This window comes from Podarcis vaucheri, assembly GCF_965113315.1.
Source record: "Podarcis vaucheri genome assembly, chromosome: 9".
In the NCBI taxonomy this organism is placed as follows: Eukaryota; Metazoa; Chordata; class Lepidosauria; order Squamata; family Lacertidae; genus Podarcis; species Podarcis vaucheri.
Window position 1 is genome coordinate 70,819,192 of NC_138767.1, and position 25,072 is coordinate 70,844,263.

A 25,072-nucleotide genomic window follows, 5' to 3' on the forward strand; every position below is an offset into this window, starting at 1 on the left:
TCCCCTGAAAACTTTGGCGATGGAAAAAGAAGGCTTTTTATCACAGGACAAGAAATCAGCCCTCAAGAACTTAACCGGCAGAAAATATTTTTTTGAAAAAATCCCTAAGCCCCGGGGTCACAATTTCAGCAAAAATCTGACTTTTGGATATTCACTCAAAAATGGTGCCAACCGGTTGCAAATGCTCCCCTGAAAACTTTGGCGATGGAAAAAGAAGGCTATTTATCACAGGACAAGAAATCAGCCCTCAAAAACTTAACCGGCAGAAAATATTTTTTTGAAAAAATCCCTAAGCCCCGGGGTCACAATTTCAGCAAAAATCTGACTTTTGGCAATTCACTCAAAAATGGTGCCAAAAGCATGAAAATCCTCTCCTGAAAGCTATGGCGATTGAAACAGAAGTCTTTTTATCACAGGACAAGAAATCAGCCCTCAAAAACTTAACCAGCAGAAAATATTATTTTGAAAAAATCCCTAAGCCCCGCGGTCACAATTTCAGCAAAAAGCAGACTTTTGGCAATTCACTCAAAAATGGTGCCAAAAGCTTGAAAATGCTCCGCTGAAAGCTATGGCGATGGAAACAGAAGGCTTTTTATCACCGGACAAGAAATCAGCCCTCAAAAAGTTGACCGGCAGAAAATATTTTTTTGAAAAAATCCCTAAGCCCCGGGGTCACAATTTCAGCAAAAATCTGACTTTTGGCAATTCACTCAAAAATGGTGCCAAAAGCTTGAAAATGCTCTCCTGAAAGGTTTGGCACTCAAAACAGAAGGCTTTTTATCACAGGACAAGAAATCAGCCCTCAAAAAAATGACCGGCAGAAAATATTTTTTTGAAAAAATCCCTAAGCCCCGGGGTCACAATTTCAGCAAAAAGCAGACTTTTGGCAATTCACTCAAAAATGGTGCCAACCGGTTTCAAATGCTCCGCTGAAAGCTATGGCGATGGAAACAGAAGGCTTTTTATCACAGGACAAGAAATCAGCCCTCAAAAACTTAACCGGCAGAAAATATTTTTTTGAAAAAATCCCTAAGCCCCGGGGTCACAATTTCAGCAAAAAGCAGACTTTTGGCAATTCACTCAAAAATGGTGCCAACCGGTTTCAAATGCTCCGCTGAAAGCTATGGCGATGGAAACAGAAGGCTTTTATATCACAGGACAAGAAATCAGCCCTCAAAAACTTAACCGGCAGAAAATATTTTTTTGAAAAAATCCTAAGCCCCGGGGTCACAATTTCAGCAAAAATCTGACTTTTGGCAATTCACTCAAAAATGGTGCCAAAAGCTTGAAAATGCTCTCCTGAAAGGTTTGGCACTCGAAACAGAAGGCTTTTTATCACAGGACAAGAAATCAGCCCTCAAAAACTTGACCGGCAGAAAATATTTTTTTGAAAAAATCTCTAAGCCCCGGGGTCACAATTTCAGCAAAAAGCAGACTTTTGGCAATTCACTCAAAAATGGTGCCAACCAGTTGCAAATGCTCCGCTGAAAGCTATGGCGATGGAAACAGAAGGCTTTTTATCACAGGACAAGAAATCAGCCCTCAAAAACTTAACCGGCAGAAAATATTTTTTTGAAAAAATCCCTAAGCCCCGGGGTCACAATTTCAGCAAAAATCTGACTTTTGGCAATTCACTCAAAAATGGTGCCAACCGGTTGCAAATGCTCCCCTGAAAGCTTTGGCGATGGAAACAGAAGGCTTTTTATCACAGGACAAGAAATCAGCCCTCAAAAACTTGACCGGCAGAAAATATTTTTTTGAAAAAATCCCTAAGCCCCGGGGTCACAATTTCAGCAAAAAGCAGACTTTTGGCAATTCACTCAAAAATGGTGCCAACCAGTTGCAAATGCTCCGCTGAAAGCTATGGCGATGGAAACAGAAGGCTTTTTATCACAGGACAAGAAATCAGCCCTCAAAAACTTAACCGGCAGAAAATATTTTTTTGAAAAAATCCCTAAGCCCCGGGGTCACAATTTCAGCAAAAATCTGACTTTTGGCAATTCACTCAAAAATGGTGCCAACCGGTTGCAAATGCTCCCCTGAAAGCTTTGGCGATGGAAACAGAAGGCTTTTTATCACAGGACAAGAAATCAGCCCTCAAAAACTTGACCGGCAGAAAATATTTTTTTGAAAAAATCTCTAAGCCCCGGGGTCACAATTTCAGCAAAAAGCAGACTTTTGGCAATTCACTCAAAAATGGTGCCAACCAGTTGCAAATGCTCCGCTGAAAGCTATGGCGATGGAAACAGAAGGCTTTTTATCACAGGACAAGAAATCAGCCCTCAAAAACTTAACCGGCAGAAAATATTTTTTTGAAAAAATCCTAAGCCCCGGGGTCACAATTTCAGCAAAAATCTGACTTTTGGCAATTCACTCAAAAATGGTGCCAAAAGCTTGAAAATGCTCTCCTGAAAGGTTTGGCACTCGAAACAGAAGGCTTTTTATCACAGGACAAGAAATCAGCCCTCAAAAACTTGACCGGCAGAAAATATTTTTTTGAAAAAATCTCTAAGCCCCGGGGTCACAATTTCAGCAAAAAGCAGACTTTTGGCAATTCACTCAAAAATGGTGCCAACCAGTTGCAAATGCTCCGCTGAAAGCTATGGCGATGGAAACAGAAGGCTTTTTATCACAGGACAAGAAATCAGCCCTCAAAAACTTAACCGGCAGAAAATATTTTTTTGAAAAAATCCCTAAGCCCCGGGGTCACAATTTCAGCAAAAATCTGACTTTTGGCAATTCACTCAAAAATGGTGCCAACCGGTTGCAAATGCTCCCCTGAAAGCTTTGGCGATGGAAACAGAAGGCTTTTTATCACAGGACAAGAAATCAGCCCTCAAAAACTTGACCGGCAGAAAATATTTTTTTGAAAAAATCCCTAAGCCCCGGGGTCACAATTTCAGCAAAAAGCAGACTTTTGGCAATTCACTCAAAAATGGTGCCAACCAGTTGCAAATGCTCCGCTGAAAGCTATGGCGATGGAAACAGAAGGCTTTTTATCACAGGACAAGAAATCAGCCCTCAAAAACTTAACCGGCAGAAAATATTTTTTTGAAAAAATCCCTAAGCCCCGGGGTCACAATTTCAGCAAAAATCTGACTTTTGGCAATTCACTCAAAAATGGTGCCAACCGGTTGCAAATGCTCCCCTGAAAGCTTTGGCGATGGAAACAGAAGGCTTTTTATCACAGGACAAGAAATCAGCCCTCAAAAAATTAACCGGCAGAAAATATTTTTTTGACAAAATCCCTAAGCCCCGGGGTCACAATTTCAGCAAAAATCTGACTTTTGGCAATTCACTCAAAAATGGTGCCAAAAGCTTGAAAATGCTCTCCTGAAAGGTTTGGCACTCAAAACAGAAGGCTTTTTATCACAGGACAAGAAATCAGCCCTCAAAAAAATGACCGGCAGAAAATATTTTTTTGAAAAAATCCCTAAGCCCCGGGGTCACAATTTCAGCAAAAATCTGACTTTTGGATATTCACTGAAAAATGGTGCCAACCGGTTGCAAATGCTCCCCTGAAAACTTTGGCGATGGAAACAGAAGGCTTTTTATCACAGGACAAGAAATCAGCCCTCAAAAAATTAACCGGCAGAAAATATTTTTTTGAAAAAATCCCTAAGCCCCGGGGTCACAATTTCAGCAAAAATCTGACTTTTGGCAATTCACTCAAAAATGGTGCCAACCGGTTGCAAATGATCCCCTGAAAGCTTTGGCGATGGAAACAGAAGGCTTTTTATCACAGGACAAGAAATCAGCCCTCAAAAACTTAACCGGCAGAAAATATTTTTTTGAAAAAATCCTAAGCCCCGGGGTCACAATATCAGCAAAAATCTGACTTTTGGCAATTCACTCAAAAATGGTGCCAAAAGCTTGAAAATGCTCTCCTGAAAGGTTTGGCACTCGAAACAGAAGGCTTTTTATCACAGGACAAGAAATCAGCCCTCAAAAACTTAACCGGCAGAAAATATTTTTTTGAAAAAATCCCTAAGCCCCGGGGTCACAATTTCAGCAAAAATCTGACTTTTGGCAATTCACTCAAAAATGGTGCCAAAAGCTTGAAAATGGTCTCCTGAAAGGTTTGGCACTCGAAACAGAAGGCTTTTTATCACAGGACAAGAAATCAGGCCTCGAAAACTTAACCGGCAGAAGATATTTTTTTGAAAAAATCCCTAAGCCCCGGGGTCACAATTTCAGCAAAAAGCAGACTTTTGGCAATTCACTCAAAAATGGTGCCAAAAGCTTGAAAATGCTCCCCTGAAAGCTTTGGCGATGGAAACAGAAGGCTTTTTATCACAGGACAAGAAATCAGCCCTCAAAAACTTGACCGGCAGAAAATATTTTTTTGAAAAAATCCTAAGCCCCGGGGTCACAATATCAGCAAAAATCTGACTTTTGGCAGTTCACTCAAAAATGGTGCCAAAAGCTTGAAAATGCTCTCCTGAAAGGTTTGGCACTCGAAACAGAAGGCTTTTTATCACAGGACAGGAAATCAGCCCTCAAAAACTTAACCGGCAGAAAATATTTTTTTGAAAAAATCCCTAAGCCCCGGGGTCACAATTTCAGCAAAAATCTGACTTTTGGATATTCACTGAAAAATAGTGCCAACCGGTTGCAAATGCTCCCCTGAAAGCTTTGGCGATGGAAACAGAAGGCTTTTTATCACAGGACAAGAAATCAGCCCTCAAAAAATTAACCGGCAGAAAATATTTTTTTGAAAAAATCCCCAAGCCCCGGGGTCACAATTTCAGCAAAAATCTGACTTTTGGCAATTCACTCAAAAATGGTGCCAAAAGCTTGAAAATGGTCTCCTGAAAGGTTTGACACTCGAAACAGAAGGCTTTTTATCACAGGACAAGAAATCAGCCCTCAAAAACGTAACCGGCAGAAAATATTTTTTTGAAAAAATCCCTAAGCCCCGGGGTCACAATTTCAGCAAAAATCTGACTTTTGGCAATTCACTCAAAAATGGTGCCAAAAGCTTGAAAATGCTCTCCTGAAAGGTTTGGCACTCGAAACAGAAGGCTTTTTATCACAGGACAAGAAATCAGCCCTCAAAAACTTGACCGGCAGAAAATATTTTTTTGAAAAAATCCCTAAGCCCCGGGGTCACAATTTCAGCAAAAAGCAGACTTTTGGCAATTCACTCAAAAATGGTGTCAACCGGTTGCAAATGCTCCGCTGAAAGCTATGGCGATGGAAACAGAAGGCTTTTTATCACAGGACAAGAAATCAGCCCTCAAAAAATTAACCGGCAGAAAATATTTTTTTGAAAAAATCCCTAAGCCCCGGGGTCACAATTTCAGCAAAAATCTGACTTTTGGATATTCACTGAAAAATGGTGCCAACCGGTTGCAAATGCTCCCCTGAAAACTTTGGCGATGGAAACAGAAGGCTTTTTATCACAGGACAAGAAATCAGCCCTCAAAAAATTAACCGGCAGAAAATATTTTTTGAAAAAATCCCTAAGCCCCGGGGTCACAATTTCAGCAAAAATCTGACTTTTGGCAATTCACTCAAAAATGGTGCCAACCGGTTGCAAATTCTCCGCTGAAAGCTATGGCGATGGAAACAGAAGGCTTTTTATCACAGGACAAGAAATCAGCCCTCAAAAACTTAACCGGCAGAAAATATTTTTTTGAAAAAATCCCTAAGCCCCGGGGTCACAATTTCAGCAAAAATCTGACTTTTGGATATTCACTCAAAAATGGTGCCAACCGGTTGCAAATGCTCCCTTGAAAACTTTGGCGATGGAAAAAGAAGGCTTTTTATCACAGGACAAGAAATCAGCCCTCAAAAACTTAACCGGCAGAAAATATTTTTTTGAAAAAATCCTAAGCCCCGGGGTCACAATTTCAGCAAAAATCTGACTTTTGGCAATTCACTCAAAAATGGTGCCAAAAGCTTGAAAATGGTCTCCTGAAAGGTTTGGCACTCGAAACAGAAGGCTTTTTATCACAGGACAAGAAATCAGGCCTCGAAAACTTGACCGGCAGAAAATATTTTTTTGAAAAAATCCTAAGCCCCGGGGTCACAATTTCAGCAAAAAGCAGACTTTTGGCAATTCACTCAAAAATGGTGCCAAAAGCTTGAAAATGCTCCCCTGAAAGCTTTGGCGATGGAAACAGAAGGCTTTTTATCACAGTACAAGAAATCAGCCCTCAAAAACTTGACCGGCAGAAAATATTTTTTTGAAAAAATCCTAAGCCCCGGGGTCACAATATCAGCAAAAAGCAGACTTTTGGCAATTCATTCAAAAATGGTGTCAAAAGCTTGAAAATGCTCTCCTGAAAGGTTTGGCACTCGAAACAGAAGGCTTTTTATCACAGGACAGGAAATCAGCCCTCAAAAACTTAACCGGCAGAAAATATTTTTTTGAAAAAATCCCTAAGCCCCGGGGTCACAATTTCAGCAAAAATCTGACTTTTGGATATTCACTGAAAAATGGTGCCAACCGGTTGCAAATGCTCCCCTGAAAACTTTGGCGATGGAAACAGAAGGCTTTTTATCACAGGACAAGAAATCAGCCCTCAAAAAATTAACCGGCAGAAAATATTTTTTTGAAAAAATCCCTAAGCCCCGGGGTCACAATTTCAGCAAAAATCTGACTTTTGGCAATTCACTCAAAAATGGTGCCAACCGGTTGCAAATGATCCCCTGAAAGCTTTGGCGATGGAAACAGAAGGCTTTTTATCACAGGACAAGAAATCAGCCCTCAAAAACTTAACCGGCAGAAAATATTTTTTTGAAAAAATCCTAAGCCCCGGGGTCACAATATCAGCAAAAATCTGACTTTTGGCAATTCACTCAAAAATGGTGCCAAAAGCTTGAAAATGCTCTCCTGAAAGGTTTGGCACTCGAAACAGAAGGCTTTTTATCACAGGACAAGAAATCAGCCCTCAAAAACTTAACCGGCAGAAAATATTTTTTTGAAAAAATCCCTAAGCCCCGGGGTCACAATTTCAGCAAAAATCTGACTTTTGGCAATTCACTCAAAAATGGTGCCAAAAGCTTGAAAATGGTCTCCTGAAAGGTTTGGCACTCGAAACAGAAGGCTTTTTATCACAGGACAAGAAATCAGGCCTCGAAAACTTAACCGGCAGAAGATATTTTTTTGAAAAAATCCCTAAGCCCCGGGGTCACAATTTCAGCAAAAAGCAGACTTTTGGCAATTCACTCAAAAATGGTGCCAAAAGCTTGAAAATGCTCCCCTGAAAGCTTTGGCGATGGAAACAGAAGGCTTTTTATCACAGGACAAGAAATCAGCCCTCAAAAACTTGACCGGCAGAAAATATTTTTTGAAAAAATCCTAAGCCCCGGGGTCACAATATCAGCAAAAATCTGACTTTTGGCAGTTCACTCAAAAATGGTGCCAAAAGCTTGAAAATGCTCTCCTGAAAGGTTTGGCACTCGAAACAGAAGGCTTTTTATCACAGGACAGGAAATCAGCCCTCAAAAACTTAACCGGCAGAAAATATTTTTTTGAAAAAATCCCTAAGCCCCGGGGTCACAATTTCAGCAAAAATCTGACTTTTGGATATTCACTGAAAAATAGTGCCAACCGGTTGCAAATGCTCCCCTGAAAGCTTTGGCGATGGAAACAGAAGGCTTTTTATCACAGGACAAGAAATCAGCCCTCAAAAAATTAACCGGCAGAAAATATTTTTTGAAAAAATCCCCAAGCCCCGGGGTCACAATTTCAGCAAAAATCTGACTTTTGGCGATTCACTCAAAAATCGTGCCAAAAGCTTGAAAATGGTCTCCTGAAAGGTTTGACACTCGAAACAGAAGGCTTTTTATCACAGGACAAGAAATCAGCCCTCAAAAACGTAACCGGCAGAAAATATTTTTTTGAAAAAATCCCTAAGCCCCGGGGTCACAATTTCAGCAAAAATCTGACTTTTGGCAATTCACTCAAAAATGGTGCCAAAAGCTTGAAAATGCTCTCCTGAAAGGTTTGGCACTCGAAACAGAAGGCTTTTTATCACAGGACAAGAAATCAGCCCTCAAAAACTTGACCGGCAGAAAATATTTTTTTGAAAAAATCCCTAAGCCCCGGGGTCACAATTTCAGCAAAAAGCAGACTTTTGGCAATTCACTCAAAAATGGTGTCAACCGGTTGCAAATGCTCCGCTGAAAGCTATGGCGATGGAAACAGAAGGCTTTTTATCACAGGACAAGAAATCAGCCCTCAAAAAATTAACCGGCAGAAAATATTTTTTTGAAAAAATCCCTAAGCCCCGGGGTCACAATTTCAGCAAAAATCTGACTTTTGGATATTCACTGAAAAATGGTGCCAACCGGTTGCAAATGCTCCCCTGAAAACTTTGGCGATGGAAACAGAAGGCTTTTTATCACAGGACAAGAAATCAGCCCTCAAAAAATTAACCGGCAGAAAATATTTTTTGAAAAAATCCCTAAGCCCCGGGGTCACAATTTCAGCAAAAATCTGACTTTTGGCAATTCACTCAAAAATGGTGCCAACCGGTTGCAAATGATCCCCTGAAAGCTTTGGCGATGGAAACAGAAGGCTTTTTATCACAGGACAAGAAATCAGCCCTCAAAAACTTAACCGGCAGAAAATATTTTTTTGAAAAAATCCTAAGCCCCGGGGTCACAATATCAGCAAAAATCTGACTTTTGGCAATTCACTCAAAAATGGTGCCAAAAGCTTGAAAATGCTCTCCTGAAAGGTTTGGCACTCGAAACAGAAGGCTTTTTATCCCTGGACAAGAAATCAGCCCTCAAAAACTTGACCGGCAGAAAATATTTTTTTGAAAAAATCCCTAAGCCCCGGGGTCACAATTTCAGCAAAAATCTGACTTTTGGCAATTCACTCAAAAATGGTGCCAACCGGTTGCAAATTCTCCGCTGAAAGCTATGGCGATGGAAACAGAAGGCTTTTTATCACAGGACAAGAAATCAGCCCTCAAAAACTTAACCGGCAGAAAATATTTTTTTGAAAAAATCCCTAAGCCCCGGGGTCACAATTTCAGCAAAAATCTGACTTTTGGATATTCACTCAAAAATGGTGCCAACCGGTTGCAAATGCTCCCTTGAAAACTTTGGCGATGGAAAAAGAAGGCTTTTTATCACAGGACAAGAAATCAGCCCTCAAAAACTTAACCGGCAGAAAATATTTTTTTGAAAAAATCCCTAAGCCCCGGGGTCACAATTTCAGCAAAAATCTGACTTTTGGCAATTCACTCAAAAATGGTGCCAAAAGCTTGAAAATGGTCTCCTGAAAGGTTTGGCACTCGAAACAGAAGGCTTTTTATCACAGGACAAGAAATCAGGCCTCGAAAACTTAACCGGCAGAAGATATTTTTTTGAAAAAATCCCTAAGCCCCGGGGTCACAATTTCAGCAAAAAGCAGACTTTTGGCAATTCACTCAAAAATGGTGCCAAAAGCTTGAAAATGCTCCCCTGAAAGCTTTGGCGATGGAAACAGAAGGCTTTTTATCACAGTACAAGAAATCAGCCCTCAAAAACTTGACCGGCAGAAAATATTTTTTTGAAAAAATCCTAAGCCCCGGGGTCACAATATCAGCAAAAAGCAGACTTTTGGCAATTCATTCAAAAATGGTGTCAAAAGCTTGAAAATGCTCTCCTGAAAGGTTTGGCACTCGAAACAGAAGGCTTTTTATCACAGGACAGGAAATCAGCCCTCAAAAACTTAACCGGCAGAAAATATTTTTTTGAAAAAATCCCTAAGCCCCGGGGTCACAATTTCAGCAAAAATCTGACTTTTGGATATTCACTGAAAAATGGTGCCAACCGGTTGCAAATGCTCCCCTGAAAACTTTGGCGATGGAAACAGAAGGCTTTTTATCACAGGACAAGAAATCAGCCCTCAAAAAATTAACCGGCAGAAAATATTTTTTTGAAAAAATCCCTAAGCCCCGGGGTCACAATTTCAGCAAAAATCTGACTTTTGGCAATTCACTCAAAAATGGTGCCAACCGGTTGCAAATGATCCCCTGAAAGCTTTGGCGATGGAAACAGAAGGCTTTTTATCACAGGACAAGAAATCAGCCCTCAAAAACTTAACCGGCAGAAAATATTTTTTTGAAAAAATCCTAAGCCCCGGGGTCACAATATCAGCAAAAATCTGACTTTTGGCAATTCACTCAAAAATGGTGCCAAAAGCTTGAAAATGCTCTCCTGAAAGGTTTGGCACTCGAAACAGAAGGCTTTTTATCACAGGACAAGAAATCAGCCCTCAAAAACTTAACCGGCAGAAAATATTTTTTTGAAAAAATCCCTAAGCCCCGGGGTCACAATTTCAGCAAAAATCTGACTTTTGGCAATTCACTCAAAAATGGTGCCAAAAGCTTGAAAATGGTCTCCTGAAAGGTTTGGCACTCGAAACAGAAGGCTTTTTATCACAGGACAAGAAATCAGGCCTCGAAAACTTAACCGGCAGAAGATATTTTTTTGAAAAAATCCCTAAGCCCCGGGGTCACAATTTCAGCAAAAAGCAGACTTTTGGCAATTCACTCAAAAATGGTGCCAAAAGCTTGAAAATGCTCCCCTGAAAGCTTTGGCGATGGAAACAGAAGGCTTTTTATCACAGGACAAGAAATCAGCCCTCAAAAACTTGACCGGCAGAAAATATTTTTTTGAAAAAATCCTAAGCCCCGGGGTCACAATATCAGCAAAAATCTGACTTTTGGCAGTTCACTCAAAAATGGTGCCAAAAGCTTGAAAATGCTCTCCTGAAAGGTTTGGCACTCGAAACAGAAGGCTTTTTATCACAGGACAGGAAATCAGCCCTCAAAAACTTAACCGGCAGAAAATATTTTTTTGAAAAAATCCCTAAGCCCCGGGGTCACAATTTCAGCAAAAATCTGACTTTTGGATATTCACTGAAAAATGGTGCCAACCGGTTGCAAATGCTCCCCTGAAAGCTTTGGCGATGGAAACAGAAGGCTTTTTATCACAGGACAAGAAATCAGCCCTCAAAAAATTAACCGGCAGAAAATATTTTTTTGAAAAAATCCCCAAGCCCCGGGGTCACAATTTCAGCAAAAATCTGACTTTTGGCGATTCACTCAAAAATCGTGCCAAAAGCTTGAAAATGGTCTCCTGAAAGGTTTGACACTCGAAACAGAAGGCTTTTTATCACAGGACTTGAAATCAGCCCTCAAAAACGTAACCGGCAGAAAATATTTTTTTGAAAAAATCCCTAAGCCCCGGGGTCACAATTTCAGCAAAAATCTGACTTTTGGCAATTCACTCAAAAATGGTGCCAAAAGCTTGAAAATGCTCTCCTGAAAGGTTTGGCACTCGAAACAGAAGGCTTTTTATCACAGGACAAGAAATCAGCCCTCAAAAACTTGACCGGCAGAAAATATTTTTTTGAAAAAATCCCTAAGCCCCGGGGTCACAATTTCAGCAAAAAGCAGACTTTTGGCAATTCACTCAAAAATGGTGTCAACCGGTTGCAAATGCTCCGCTGAAAGCTATGGCGATGGAAACAGAAGGCTTTTTATCACAGGACAAGAAATCAGCCCTCAAAAACTTAACCGGCAGAAAATATTTTTTTGAAAAAATCCCTAAGCCCCGGGGTCACAATTTCAGCAAAAATCTGACTTTTGGATATTCACTGAAAAATGGTGCCAACCGGTTGCAAATGCTCCCCTGAAAACTTTGGCGATGGAAACAGAAGGCTTTTTATCACAGGACAAGAAATCAGCCCTCAAAAAATTAACCGGCAGAAAATATTTTTTTGAAAAAATCCCTAAGCCCCGGGGTCACAATTTCAGCAAAAATCTGACTTTTGGCAATTCACTCAAAAATGGTGCCAACCGGTTGCAAATGATCCCCTGAAAGCTTTGGCGATGGAAACAGAAGGCTTTTTATCACAGGACAAGAAATCAGCCCTCAAAAACTTAACCGGCAGAAAATATTTTTTTGAAAAAATCCTAAACCCCGGGGTCACAATATCAGCAAAAATCTGACTTTTGGCAATTCACTCAAAAATGGTGCCAAAAGCTTGAAAATGCTCTCCTGAAAGGTTTGGCACTCGAAACAGAAGGCTTTTTATCCCTGGACAAGAAATCAGCCCTCAAAAACTTGACCGGCAGAAAATATTTTTTTGAAAAAATCCCTAAGCCCCGGGGTCACAATTTCAGCAAAAATCTGACTTTTGGCAATTCACTCAAAAATGGTGCCAACCGGTTGCAAATTCTCCGCTGAAAGCTATGGCGATGGAAACAGAAGGCTTTTTATCACAGGACAAGAAATCAGCCCTCAAAAACTTAACCGGCAGAAAATATTTTTTTGAAAAAATCCCTAAGCCCCGGGGTCACAATTTCAGCAAAAATCTGACTTTTGGATATTCACTCAAAAATGATGCCAACCGGTTGCAAATGCTCCCCTGAAAACTTTGGCGATGGAAAAAGAAGGCTTTTTATCACAGGACAAGAAATCAGCCCTCAAAAACTTAACCGGCAGAAAATATTTTTTTGAAAAAATCCCTAAGCCCCGGGGTCACAATTTCAGCAAAAATCTGACTTTTGGCAATTCACTCAAAAATGGTGCCAAAAGCTTGAAAATGGTCTCCTGAAAGGTTTGGCACTCGAAACAGAAGGCTTTTTATCACAGGACAAGAAATCAGGCCTCGAAAACTTAACCGGCAGAAGATATTTTTTTGAAAAAATCCCTAAGCCCCGGGGTCACAATTTCAGCAAAAAGCAGACTTTTGGCAATTCACTCAAAAATGGTGCCAAAAGCTTGAAAATGCTCCCCTGAAAGCTTTGGCGATGGAAACAGAAGGCTTTTTATCACAGGACAAGAAATCAGCCCTCAAAAACTTGACCGGCAGAAAATATTTTTTTGAAAAAATCCTAAGCCCCGGGGTCACAATATCAGCAAAAAGCAGACTTTTGGCAATTCATTCAAAAATGGTGTCAAAAGCTTGAAAATGCTCTCCTGAAAGGTTTGGCACTCGAAACAGAAGGCTTTTTATCACAGGACAGGAAATCAGCCCTCAAAAACTTAACCGGCAGAAAATATTTTTTTGAAAAAATCCCTAAGCCCCGGGGTCACAATTTCAGCAAAAATCTGACTTTTGGATATTCACTGAAAAATGGTGCCAACCGGTTGCAAATGCTCCCCTGAAAGCTTTGGCGATGGAAACAGAAGGTTTTTTATCACAGGACAAGAAATCAGCCCTCAAAAACTAAACCGGCAGAAAATATTTTTTGAAAAATCCCCAAGCCCCGGGGTCACAATTTCAGCAAAAATCTGACTTTTGGCAATTCACTCAAAAATTGTGCCAAAAGCTTGAAAATGGTCTCCTGAAAGGTTTGGCACTCGAAACAGAAGGCTTTTTATCACAGGACAAGAAATCAGCCCTCAAAAACTTAACCGGCAGAAAATATTTTTTTGAAAAAATCCCTAAGCCCCGGGGTCACTATTTCAGCAAAAATCTGACTTTTGGCAATTCACTCAAAAATGGTGCCAAAAGCTTGAAAATGGTCTCCTGAAAGGTTTGGCACTCGAAACAGAAGGCTTTTTATCACAGGACAAGAAATCAGGCCTCGAAAACTTAACCGGCAGAAGATATTTTTTTGAAAAAATCCCTAAGCCCCGGGGTCACAATTTCAGCAAAAAGCAGACTTTTGGCAATTCACTCAAAAATGGTGCCAAAAGCTTGAAAATGCTCCCCTGAAAGCTTTGGCGATGGAAACAGAAGGCTTTTTATCACAGGACAAGAAATCAGCCCTCAAAAACTTGACCGGCAGAAAATATTTTTTTGAAAAAATCCTAAGCCCCGGGGTCACAATATCAGCAAAAAGCAGACTTTTGGCAATTCATTCAAAAATGGTGTCAAAAGCTTGAAAATGCTCTCCTGAAAGGTTTGGCACTCGAAACAGAAGGCTTTTTATCACAGGACAGGAAATCAGCCCTCAAAAACTTAACCGGCAGAAAATATTTTTTTGAAAAAATCCCTAAGCCCCGGGGTCACAATTTCAGCAAAAATCTGACTTTTGGATATTCACTGAAAAATGGTGCCAACCGGTTGCAAATGCTCCCCTGAAAGCTTTGGCGATGGAAACAGAAGGCTTTTTATCACAGGACAAGAAATCAGCCCTCAAAAACTAAACCGGCAGAAAATATTTTTTTGAAAAAATCCCCAAGCCCCGGGGTCACAATTTCAGCAAAAATCTGACTTTTGGCAATTCACTCAAAAATGGTGCCAAAAGCTTGAAAATGGTCTCCTGAAAGGTTTGGCACTCGAAACAGAAGGCTTTTTATCACAGGACAAGAAATCAGCCCTCAAAAACTTAACTGGCAGAAAATATTTTTTTGAAAAAATCCCTAAGCCCCGGGGTCACAATTTCAGCAAAAATCTGACTTTTGGCAATTAACTCAAAAATGGTGCCAAAAGCTTGAAAATGATCTCCTTAAAGGTTTGGCATTCGAAACAGAAGGCTTTTTATCACAGGACAGGAAATCAGCCCTCAAAAACTTAACCGGCAGAAAATATTTTTTTGAAAAAATCCCTAAGCCCCGGGGTCACAATTTCAGCAAAAAGCAGACTTTTGGCAATTCACTCAAAAATTGTGCCAACCGGTTGCAAATGCTCCGCTGAAAGCTATGGCGATGGAAACAGAAGGCTTTTTATCACCGGACAAGAAATCAGCCCTCAAAAACTTAACCAGCAGAAAATATTTTTTTGAAAAAATCCCTAAGCCCCGGGGTCACAATTTCAGCAAAAAGCAGACTTTTGGCAATTCACTCAAAAATGGTGCCAACCGGTTGCAAATGCTCCCCTGAAAGCTTTGGCGATGGAAACAGAAGGCTTTTTATCACAGGACAAGAAATCAGCCCTCAAAAACTTAACCGGCAGAAAATATTTTTTTGAAAAAATCCTAAGCCCCGGGGTCACAATTTCAGCAAAAATCTGACTTTTGGCAATTCACTCAAAAATGGTGCCAACCGGTTGCAAATGCTCCGCTGAAAGCTATGGCGATGGAAACAGAAGGCTTTTTATCACAGGACAAGAAATCAGCCCTCAAAAACTTAACCGGCAGAAAATATTTTTTTGAAAAAATCCCTAAGCCCCGGGGTCACAATTTCAGCAAAAAGCAGACTTTTGGCAATTCACTCAAAAATTGTGCCAACCAGTTGCAAATGCTCCCCTGAAACTTTGGCGATGGAAACAGAAGGCTTTTTATCACAGGACAAGAAATCAGCCCTCAAAAACTTAACCGGCAGAAAATATTTTTTTGAAAAAATCCCTAAGCCCCGGGGTCACAATTTCAGCAAAAATCTGACTTTTGGCAATTCACTCAAAAATGGTGCCAACGGGTTGCAAATGCTCCGCTGAAAGCTATGGCGATGGAAACAGAAGGCTTTTTATCACAGGACAAGAAGTGAGCCCTCAAAAACTTAACTGGCAGAAAATATTTTTTTGAAAAAATCCCTAAGCCCCGGGGTCACAATTTCAGCAAAAATCTGACTTTTGGCAATTAACTCAAAAATGGTGCCAAAAGCTTGAAAATGATCTCCTTAAAGGTTTGGCATTCGAAACAGAAGGCTTTTTATCACAGGACAGGAAATCAGCCCTCAAAAACTTAACCGGCAGAAAATATTTTTTTGAAAAAATCCCTAAGCCCCGGGGTCACAATTTCAGCAAAAAGCAGACTTTTGGCAATTCACTCAAAAATTGTGCCAACCGGTTGCAAATGCTCCGCTGAAAGCTATGGCGATGGAAACAGAAGGCTTTTTATCACCGGACAAGAAATCAGCCCTCAAAAACTTAACCAGCAGAAAATATTATTTTGAAAAAATCCCTAAGCCCCGCGGTCACAATTTCAGCAAAAATCTGACTTTTGGCAATTCACTCAAAAATGGTGCCAACGGGTTGCAAATGCTCCGCTGAAAGCTATGTCGATGGAAACAGAAGGCTTTTTATCACAGGACAAGAAGTGAGCCCTCAAAAACTTAACCGGCAGAAAATATTTTTTTGAAAAAATCCCTAAGCCCCGGGGTCACAATTTCAGCAAAAATCTGACTTTTGGCAATTCACTCAAAAATGGTGCAAAAAGCTTGAAAATGATCTCCTGAAAGGTTTGGCACTCGAAACAGAAGGCTTTTTATCACAGGACAGGAAATCAGCCTTCAAAAACTTAACCGGCAGAAAATATTTTTTTGAAAAAATCCCTAAGCCCCGGGGTCACAATTTCAGCAAAAAGCAGACTTTTGGCAATTCACTCAAAAATTGTGCCAACCGGTTGCAAATGCTCCCCTGAAAGCTTTGGCGATGGAAACAGAAGGCTTTTTATCACAGGACAAGAAATCAGCCCTCAAAAACTTAACCGGCAGAAAATATTTTTTTGAAAAAATCCTAAGCCCCGGGGTCACAATATCAGCAAAAATCTGACTTTTGGCAATTCACTCAAAAATGGTGCCAAAAGCTTGAAAATGCTCTCCTGAAAGGTTTGGCACTCGAAACAGAAGGCTTTTTATCACAGGACAAGAAATCAGCCCTCAAAAACTTGACCGGCAGAAAATATTTTTTTGAAAAAATCCCTAAGCCCCGGGGTCACAATTTCAGCAAAAAGCAGACTTTTGGCAATTCACTCAAAAATTGTGCCAACCGGTTGCAAATGCTACCCTGAAAGCTTTGGCGATGGAAACAGAAGGCTTTTTATCACAGGACAAGAAATCAGCCCTCAAAAACTTAACCGGCAGAAAATATTTTTTTGAAAAAATCCTAAGCCCCGGGGTCACAATTTCAGCAAAAATCTGACTTTTGGCAATTCACTCAAAAATGGTGCCAACCGGTTGCAAATGCTCCGCTGAAAGCTATGGCGATGGAAACAGAAGGCTTTTTATCACAGGACAAGAAATCAGCCCTCAAAAACTTAACCGGCAGAAAATATTTTTTTGAAAAAATCCCTAAGCCCCGGGGTCACAATTTCAGCAAAAAGCAGACTTTTGGCAATTCACTCAAAAATTGTGCCAACCAGTTGCAAATGCTCCCCTGAAACTTTGGCGATGGAAACAGAAGGCTTTTTATCACAGGACAAGAAATCAGCCCTCAAAAACTTAACCGGCAGAAAATATTTTTTTGAAAAAATCCCTAAGCCCCGGGGTCACAATTTAAGCAAAAATCTGACTTTTGGCAATTCACTCAAAAATGGTGCCAACCGGTTGCAAATGCTCCGCTGAAAGCTATGGCGATGGAAACAGAAGGCTTTTTATCACAGGACAAGAAATCAGCCCTCAAAAACTTAACCGGTAGAAAATATTTTTTTTGAAAAAATCCCTAAGCCCCGGGGTCACAATTTCAGCAAAAATCTGACTTTTGGCAATTCACTCAAAAATGGTGCCAACCTCTTGGAAATGCTCCCAAGAAAGCTTGGCGATGGAAACAGAAGGCTTTTTATCACAGGACAAGAAATCAGCCCTCAAAAACTTAACCGGCAGATTTTTTGGGGGGGGGAAATCCCTAAGCCCTGGCGTCACAGTTTCAGCAAAAATCTGACTTTTGGCAATTCAGTCAGAAATGGTGCCAAAAGCTTGAAAATGCTCTCTTGAAAGGTTTGGCACTCGAAACAGAAGGCTTTTTATCACAGGACAAGAAACCAGCCCTCAAAAACTTAACCGGCAGAAAATATTTTTTTGAAAAAATCCCGGGGTCACAATTTCAGCAAAAATCTGACTTTTGGCAATTCACCGGGGTTGCAAATCCCGGGGTCACAATTTCAGCAAAAATCTGACTTTTGGCAATTCACTCAAAAATTTTGCCAAAAGCTTGAAAATGCTCTCCTGAAAGGTTTGGCACTCGAAACAGAAGGCATTTTATCACAGGACAAGAAATCAGCCCTCAAAAACTTGACCGGCAGAAAATATTTTTTTGAAAAAATCCCTAAGCCCCGGGGTCACAATTTCAGCAAAAATCTGACTTTTGGCAATTCACTCAAAAATGGTGCCAAAAGCTTGAAAATGCTCTCCTGAAAGGTTTGGCACTCGAAACAGAAGGCTTTTTATCACAGGACAAGAAATCAGCCCTCAAAAACTTAACCAGCAGAAAATATTTTTTTGAAAAAATCCCTAAGCCCCGGGGTCGCAATTTCAACAAAAATCTGACTTTTGGCAATTCACTCAAAAATGGTGCCAAAAGCTTGAAAATGCTCTCCTGAAAGGTTTGGCACTCGAAACAGAAGGCTTTTTATCACATGACAAGAAATCAGCCCTCAAAAACTTAACCGGCAGAAAATATTTGTTTGAAAAAATCCCTAAGCCCCGGGGTCACAATTTCAGCAAAAATCTGACTTTTGGCAATTCACTCAAAAATTGTGACAACCGGTTGCAAATGCTCACCTGAAAGCTTTGGCGATGGAAACAGAAGGCTTTTTATCACAGGACAAGAAATCAGCTCTCAAAAACTTAACCGGCAGAAAATATTTTTTTGAAAAAATCCCTAAGCCCCGGGGTCACAATTTCAGCAAAAATCTAACTTTTGGCAATTCACTCAAAAATGGTGCCAACCGGTTGCAAATGCTCTTCTGAAAGCTTTGGCGATGGAAACAGAAGGCTTTTTATCACAGGACAAGAAATCAGCCCTCAAAAACTTAACCGGCAGAATTTTTTTTTTTTTTTGAAAAAATCCCTAAGCCCCGGGGTCACAATTTCAGCAAAAATCTGACTTTTGGCAATTCACTCAAAAATGGTGCCAACGGTTGCTAATGCTCCGCTGAAAGCTATGGCGATGGAAACAGGAGGCTTTTTATCACAGGACAAGAAATCAGCCCTCAAAAACATAACCGGCAGAAAATATTTTTTTGAAAAAATCCCTAAGCCCCGGGGTCACAATTTCAGCAAAAATCTGACTTTTGGCAATTTACTCAAAAATGGTGCCAAAAGCTTGAAAATGCTCTCCTGAAAGGTTTGGCACTCGAAACAGAAGGCTTTTTATCACAGGAAAAGAAATCAGCCCTCAAAAAGTTGACCGGCAGAATTTTTTTTTTTTTTGAAAAAATCCCTAAGCCCCGGGGTCACAATTTCAGCAAAAATCTGACTTTTGGCAATTTACTCAAAAATGGTGCCAGCCGGTTGGAAGTGCTCCACTGAAAGCTTTGGCGATGGAAACAGAAGGCTTTTTATTACAGGACAAGAAATCAGCCCTCAAAAACTTAACCGGCAGAAAATATTTTTTTGAAAAAATCCCTAAGCCCCGGGGTCACAATTTCAGCAAAAATCTGACTTTTGGCAATTCACTCAAGAATGGTGCCAACCGGTTGCAAATGCTCCGCTGAAAGCTATGGCGATGGAAACAGAAGGCTTTTTATCACAGGAAAAGAAATCAGCCCTCAAAAACTTAACCGGCAGAAAATATTTTTTTGAAAAAATCCCTAAGCCCCGGGGTCACAATTTCAGCAAAAATCTGACTTTTGGCAATTCACTCAAAAATGGTGCCAACCGGTTGCAAATGCTCACCTGAAAGCTATGGCGATGGAAACAGAAGGCTTTTTATCACAGGACAAGAAATCAGCCCTCAAAAACTTAACCGGCAGAAATTTTTTTTTTAAAAAAATCCCTAAGGCCCGGGGTCACAATTTCAGCAAAAATCTGACTTTTGGCAATTCACTCAAAAATGGTGCCAACCGGTTGCAAATGCTCCGCTGAAAGCTGTGGCGATGGAAACAGAAGGCTTTTTAGCACAGGACAAGAAATCAGCCCTCAAAAACTTAACCGGCAGAAAATATTTTTTTGAAAAAATCCCTAAGGCCCGGGGTCACAATTTCAGCAAAAATCTGACTTTTGGCAATTCACTCAAAAATGGTGCCAACCGGTTGCAAATGCTCACCTGAAATCTTTGCCTATGGAAACAGAAGGCTTTTTATCACAGGACAAGAATTCAGACCTCAAAAACTTAACCGGCAGAAATTTTTTTTTTTAAAGAATCCCTAAGCCCCGGGGTCCCAATTTCAGCAAAAATATGACTTTTGGCAATTGACTCAAAAATGGTGCCAAAAGCTTGAAAATGCTCTCCTGAAAGGTTTGGCACTCGAAACAGAAGGCTTTTTATCACAGGACAAGAAATCAGACCTCAAAAACTTAACCGGCAGAAAATATTTTTTTGAAAAAATCCCTAAGCCCCGGGGTCACAATTTCAGCAGAAATCTGACTTTTGGCAATTGACTCAAAAATGGTGCCAAAAGCTTGAAAATGCTCTCCTGAAAGGTTTGGCGATGGAAACAGAAGGCTTTTTATCACAGGATAAGAAATCAGGCCTCAAAAACTTAACCGGCAGAAAATATTTTTTTGAAAAAATCCCTATGCCCCGGGGTCACAATTTCAGCAAAAATCTGACTTTTGGCAATTCACTCAAAAATGGTGCCAACCGGTTGCAAATGCTCCGCTGAAAGCTATGCTGATGGAAACAAAAGGCTTTTTATCACAGGACAAGAAATCAGCCCTCAAAAACTTAACCGGCAGAAAATTTTTTTTTTGAAAAAATCCCTAAGCCCCGGGGTCACAATTTCAGCAAAAATCTGACTTTTGGCAATTCACTCAAAAATGGTGCCAAAAGCTTGAAACTGCTCTCCTGAAAGGTTTGGTGATGGAAACAGAAGTCTTTTTACCACAGGACAAGAAATCAGGCCTCAAAAACTTAACCGGCAGAAAATATTTTTTTGAAAAAATCCCTAAGCCCCGGGGGGTCACAATTTCAGCAAAAATCTGACTTTTGGCAATTCACTCAAAAATGGTGCCAACCGGTTGCAAATGCTCCGCTGAAAGCTATGGCGATGGAAACAGAAGTCTTTTTACCACAGGAAAAGAAATCAGCCCTCAAAAACTTAACCGGCAGAAAATATTTTTTTGAAAAAATCCCTAAGCCCCGGGGTCACAATTTCAGCAAAAATCTGACTTTTGGCAATTCACTCAAAAATGGTGCCAACCGGTTCCAAATGCTCACCTGAAATCTTTGGCGATGGAAACAGTAGGCTTTTTATCACAGGACAAGAAATCAGCCCTCAAAAACTTAACCGGCAGAAATTTTTTTTTTTTCAAAGAATACCTAAGCCCCGGGGTCACAATTTCAGCAAAAATCTGACTTTTGGCAATTCACTCAAAAACGGTGCCAAAAGCTTGAAAATGCTCCGCTGAAAGCTGTGGCGATGGAAACAGAAGGCTTTTTAGCACAGGACAAGAAATCAGCCCTCAAAATCTTAACCGGCAGAAAATATTTTTTTGAAAAAATCCCTAAGCCCCGGGGTCACAATTTCAGCAAAAATCTGACTTTTGGCAATTCACTCAAAAATGGTGCCAAAAGCTTGAAAATGCTCTCCTGAAAGTTTTGGCACTCGAAACAGAAGGCTTTTTATCACAGGACAAGAAATCAGCCCTCAAAAACTTAACCGGCAGAAAATATTTTTTTGAAAAAATCCCTAAGCCCCGGGGTCACAATTTCAGCAAAAATCTGACTTTTGGCAATTCACTCAAAAATGGTGCCAACCGGTTGCAAATGCTCACCTGAAAACTATGGCGATGGAAACAGAAGGCTTTTTATCACAGGACAAGAAATCAGCCCTCAAAAACTTAACCGGCAGAAAATATTTTTTTGAAAAAATCCCTAAGCCCCGGGGTCACAATTTCAGCAAAAATCTGACTTTTGGCAATTCACTCAAAAATGGTGCCAACCGGTTGGAAATGCTCCGCTAAAAGCTATGGCGATGGAAACAGAAGGCTTTTTATCACAGGACAAGAAATCAGCCCTCAAAAACTTAACCGGCAGAATTTTTTTTTTTGAAAAAATCCCTAAGCCCCGGGGTCACAATTTCAGCAAAAATCTGACTTTTGGCAATTCACTCAAAAATGGTGCCAGCCGGTTGGAAATGCTCCGCTGAAAGCTATGGTGATGGAAACAGAAGGCTTTTTATCACAGGACAAGAAATCAGCCCTCAAAAAATTAACCGGCAGAAAATATTTTTTTGAAAAAATCCCTAATCCCCGGGGTCACGATTTCAGCAAAAATCTGACTTTTGGCAATTCACTCAAAAATGGTGCCAACCGGTTGCAAATGCTCACCTGAAATCTTTGGCGATGGAAACAGAACAAGGACAAGAAATCAGCCCTCAAAAACTTAACCGCCAGAATTTTTTTTTTTTGAAAAAATCCCTAAGCCCCGGGGTCACAATTTCAGCAAAAATCTGACTTTTGGCAATTCACTCAAAAATGGTGCCAGCCGGTTGGAAATGCTCCGCTGAAAGCTATGGTGATGGAAACAGAAGGCTTTTTATCACAGGACAAGAAATCAGCCCTCAAAAAATTAACCGGCAGAAAATATTTTTTTGAAAAAATCCCTAAGCCCCGGGGTCACAATTTCAGCAAAAATCTTACTTTTGGCAATTCACTCAAAAATGGTGCCAAAAGCTTGAAACTGCTCTCCTGAAAGGTTTGGCACTCGAAACAGAAGGCTTTTTATCACAGGACAAGAAATCAGCCCTCAAAAGCTTAACCGGCAGAAAATATTTTTTTTGAAAAAATCCCTAAGCCCCGGGGTCACAATTTCAGCAAAAATCTGACTTTTGGCAATTCACTCAAAAATGGTGCCAACCGGTTGCAAATGCTCCGCTGAAAGCTATGGCGATGGAAACAGAAGGCTTTTTATCACAGGACAAGAAATCAGCCCTCAAAAAATTAACCGGCAGAAAATATTTTTTTGAAAAAATCCCTAAGCCCCGGGGTCACAATTTCAGCAAAAATCTGACTTTTGGCAAGTCACTCAAAAATGGTGCCAACCGGTTGCAAATGCTCCGCTGAAAGCTATGGCGATGGAAACAGAAGGCTTTTTATCACAGGACAAGAAATCAGCCCTCAAAAACTTAACCGGCAGAAAATATTTTTTTGAAAAAATCACTAAGCCCCAGGGTCACAATATCAGCAAAAATCTGACTTTTGGCAATTCACTCAAAAATGGTGCCAACCGGTTGCAAATGCTCCGCTGAAAACTATGGCGATGGAAACAGAAGGCTTTTTATCACAGGACAAGAAATCAGCCCTCAAAAACTTAACCGGCAGAATTTTTTTTTTTGAGAAAATCCCTAAGCCCCGGGGTCACAATTTCAGCAAAAATCTGACTTTTGGCAAGTCACTCAAAAATGGTGCCAACCGGTTGCAAATGCTCCCCTGAAAGCTTTGGCGATGGAAACAGAAGGCTTTTTATCACAGGACAAGAAATCAGCCCTCAAAAACTTAACCGGCAGAATTTTTTTTTTTGAAAAAATCCCTAAGCCCCGGGGTCACAATTTCAGCAAAAATCTGACTTTTGGCAATTCACTCAAAAATGGTGCCAAAAGCTTAAAAATGCTCCCCTGAAAGGTTTGGCGATGGAAACAGAAGGCTTTTTATCACAGGACAAGAAATCAGCCCTCAAAAACTTAACCGGCAGAATTTTTTTTTTCCTGAAAAAATCCCTAAGCCCCAGGGTCACAATTTCAGCAAAAATCTGACTTTTGGCAGTTCACTCAAAAATGTTGCCAAAAGCTTGAAAATGCTCTCCTGAAATGTTTGGCACTCGAAACAGAAGGCTTTTTATTACAGGACAAGAAATCAGCCCTCAAAAACTTAACCGGCAGAAAATTTTTTTTTGAAAAAATCCCAAAGCCCCAGGGTCACAATTTCAGCAGAAATCTGACTTTTGGCAATTCACTCAAAAATGGTGCCAAAAGCTTGAAAATGCTCTCCTGAAAGGTTTGGCACTCGAAACAGAAGGCTTTTTATCACAGGACAAGAAATCAGCCCTCAAAAACGTGACCTGCAGAAAATATTTTTTTAAAAAAATCCCTAAGCCCCGGGGTCACAATTTCAGCAAAAATCTGACTTTTGGCAATTCACTCAAAAATGGTGCCAGCCGGTTGGAAATGCTGCGCTGAAAGCTATGGCGATGGAAACAGAAGGCTTTTTATCACAGGACAAGAAATCAGCCCTCAAAAAATTAACTGGCAGACAATATTTTTTTGAAAAAATCCCTAAGCCCCGGGGTCACAATTTCAGCAAAAATCTGACTTTTGGCAATTCACTCAAAAATGGTGCCAACCGGTTGCAAATGCTCCCCTGAAAGCTTTGGCGATGGAAACAGAAGGCTTTTTATCACAGGACAAGAAATCAGCCCTCAAAATCTTAACCGGCAGAATTTTTTTTTTTTGAAAAAATCCCTAAGCCCCGGGGTCACAATTTCAGCAAAAAGCAGACTTTTGGCAATTCACTCAAAAATGGTGTCAAAAGCTTGAAACTGCTCTCCTGAAAACTATGGCGATGGAAACAGAAGGCTTTTTATCACAGGACAAGAAATCAGCCCTCAAAAACTTAACCGGCAGAAAATATTTTTTTGAAAAAATCCCTAAGCCCCGGGGTCACAATTTCAGCAGAAATCTGACTTTTGGCAATTGATTCAAAAATGGTGCCAACCGGTTGCAAATGCTCACCTGGAAACAGAAGGCTTTTTATCACAGGACAAGAAATCAGCCCTCAAAAACTTAACCGGCAGAATTTTTTTTTTTTTTGAGAAAATCCCTAAGCCCCGGGGTCACAATTTCAGCAAAAATCTGACTTTTGGCAAGTCACTCAAAAATGGTGCCAACCGGTTGCAAATGCTCCCCTGAAAGCTTTGGCGATGGAAACAGAAGGCTTTTTATCACAGGACAAGAAATCAGCCCTCAAAAACTTAACCGGCAGAATTTTTTTTTTTGAAAAAATCCCTAAGCCCCGGGGTCACAATTTCAGCAAAAATCTGACTTTTGGCAAGTCACTCAAAAATGGTGCCAACCGATTGCAAATGCTCCCCTGAAAGCTATGGCGATGGAAACAGAAGGCTTTTTATCACAGGACAAGAAATCAGCCCTCAAAAACTTAACCGGCAGAAAATATTTTTTTGAAAAAATCCCTAAGCCCCGGGGTCACAATTTCAGCAAAAATCTGACTTTTGGCAATTCACTCAAAAATGGTGCCAACCGGTTGCAAATGCTCACCTGAAATCTTTGCCTATGGAAACAGAAGGCTTTTTATCACAGGACAAGAAATCAGCCCTCAAAAACTTAACAGGCAG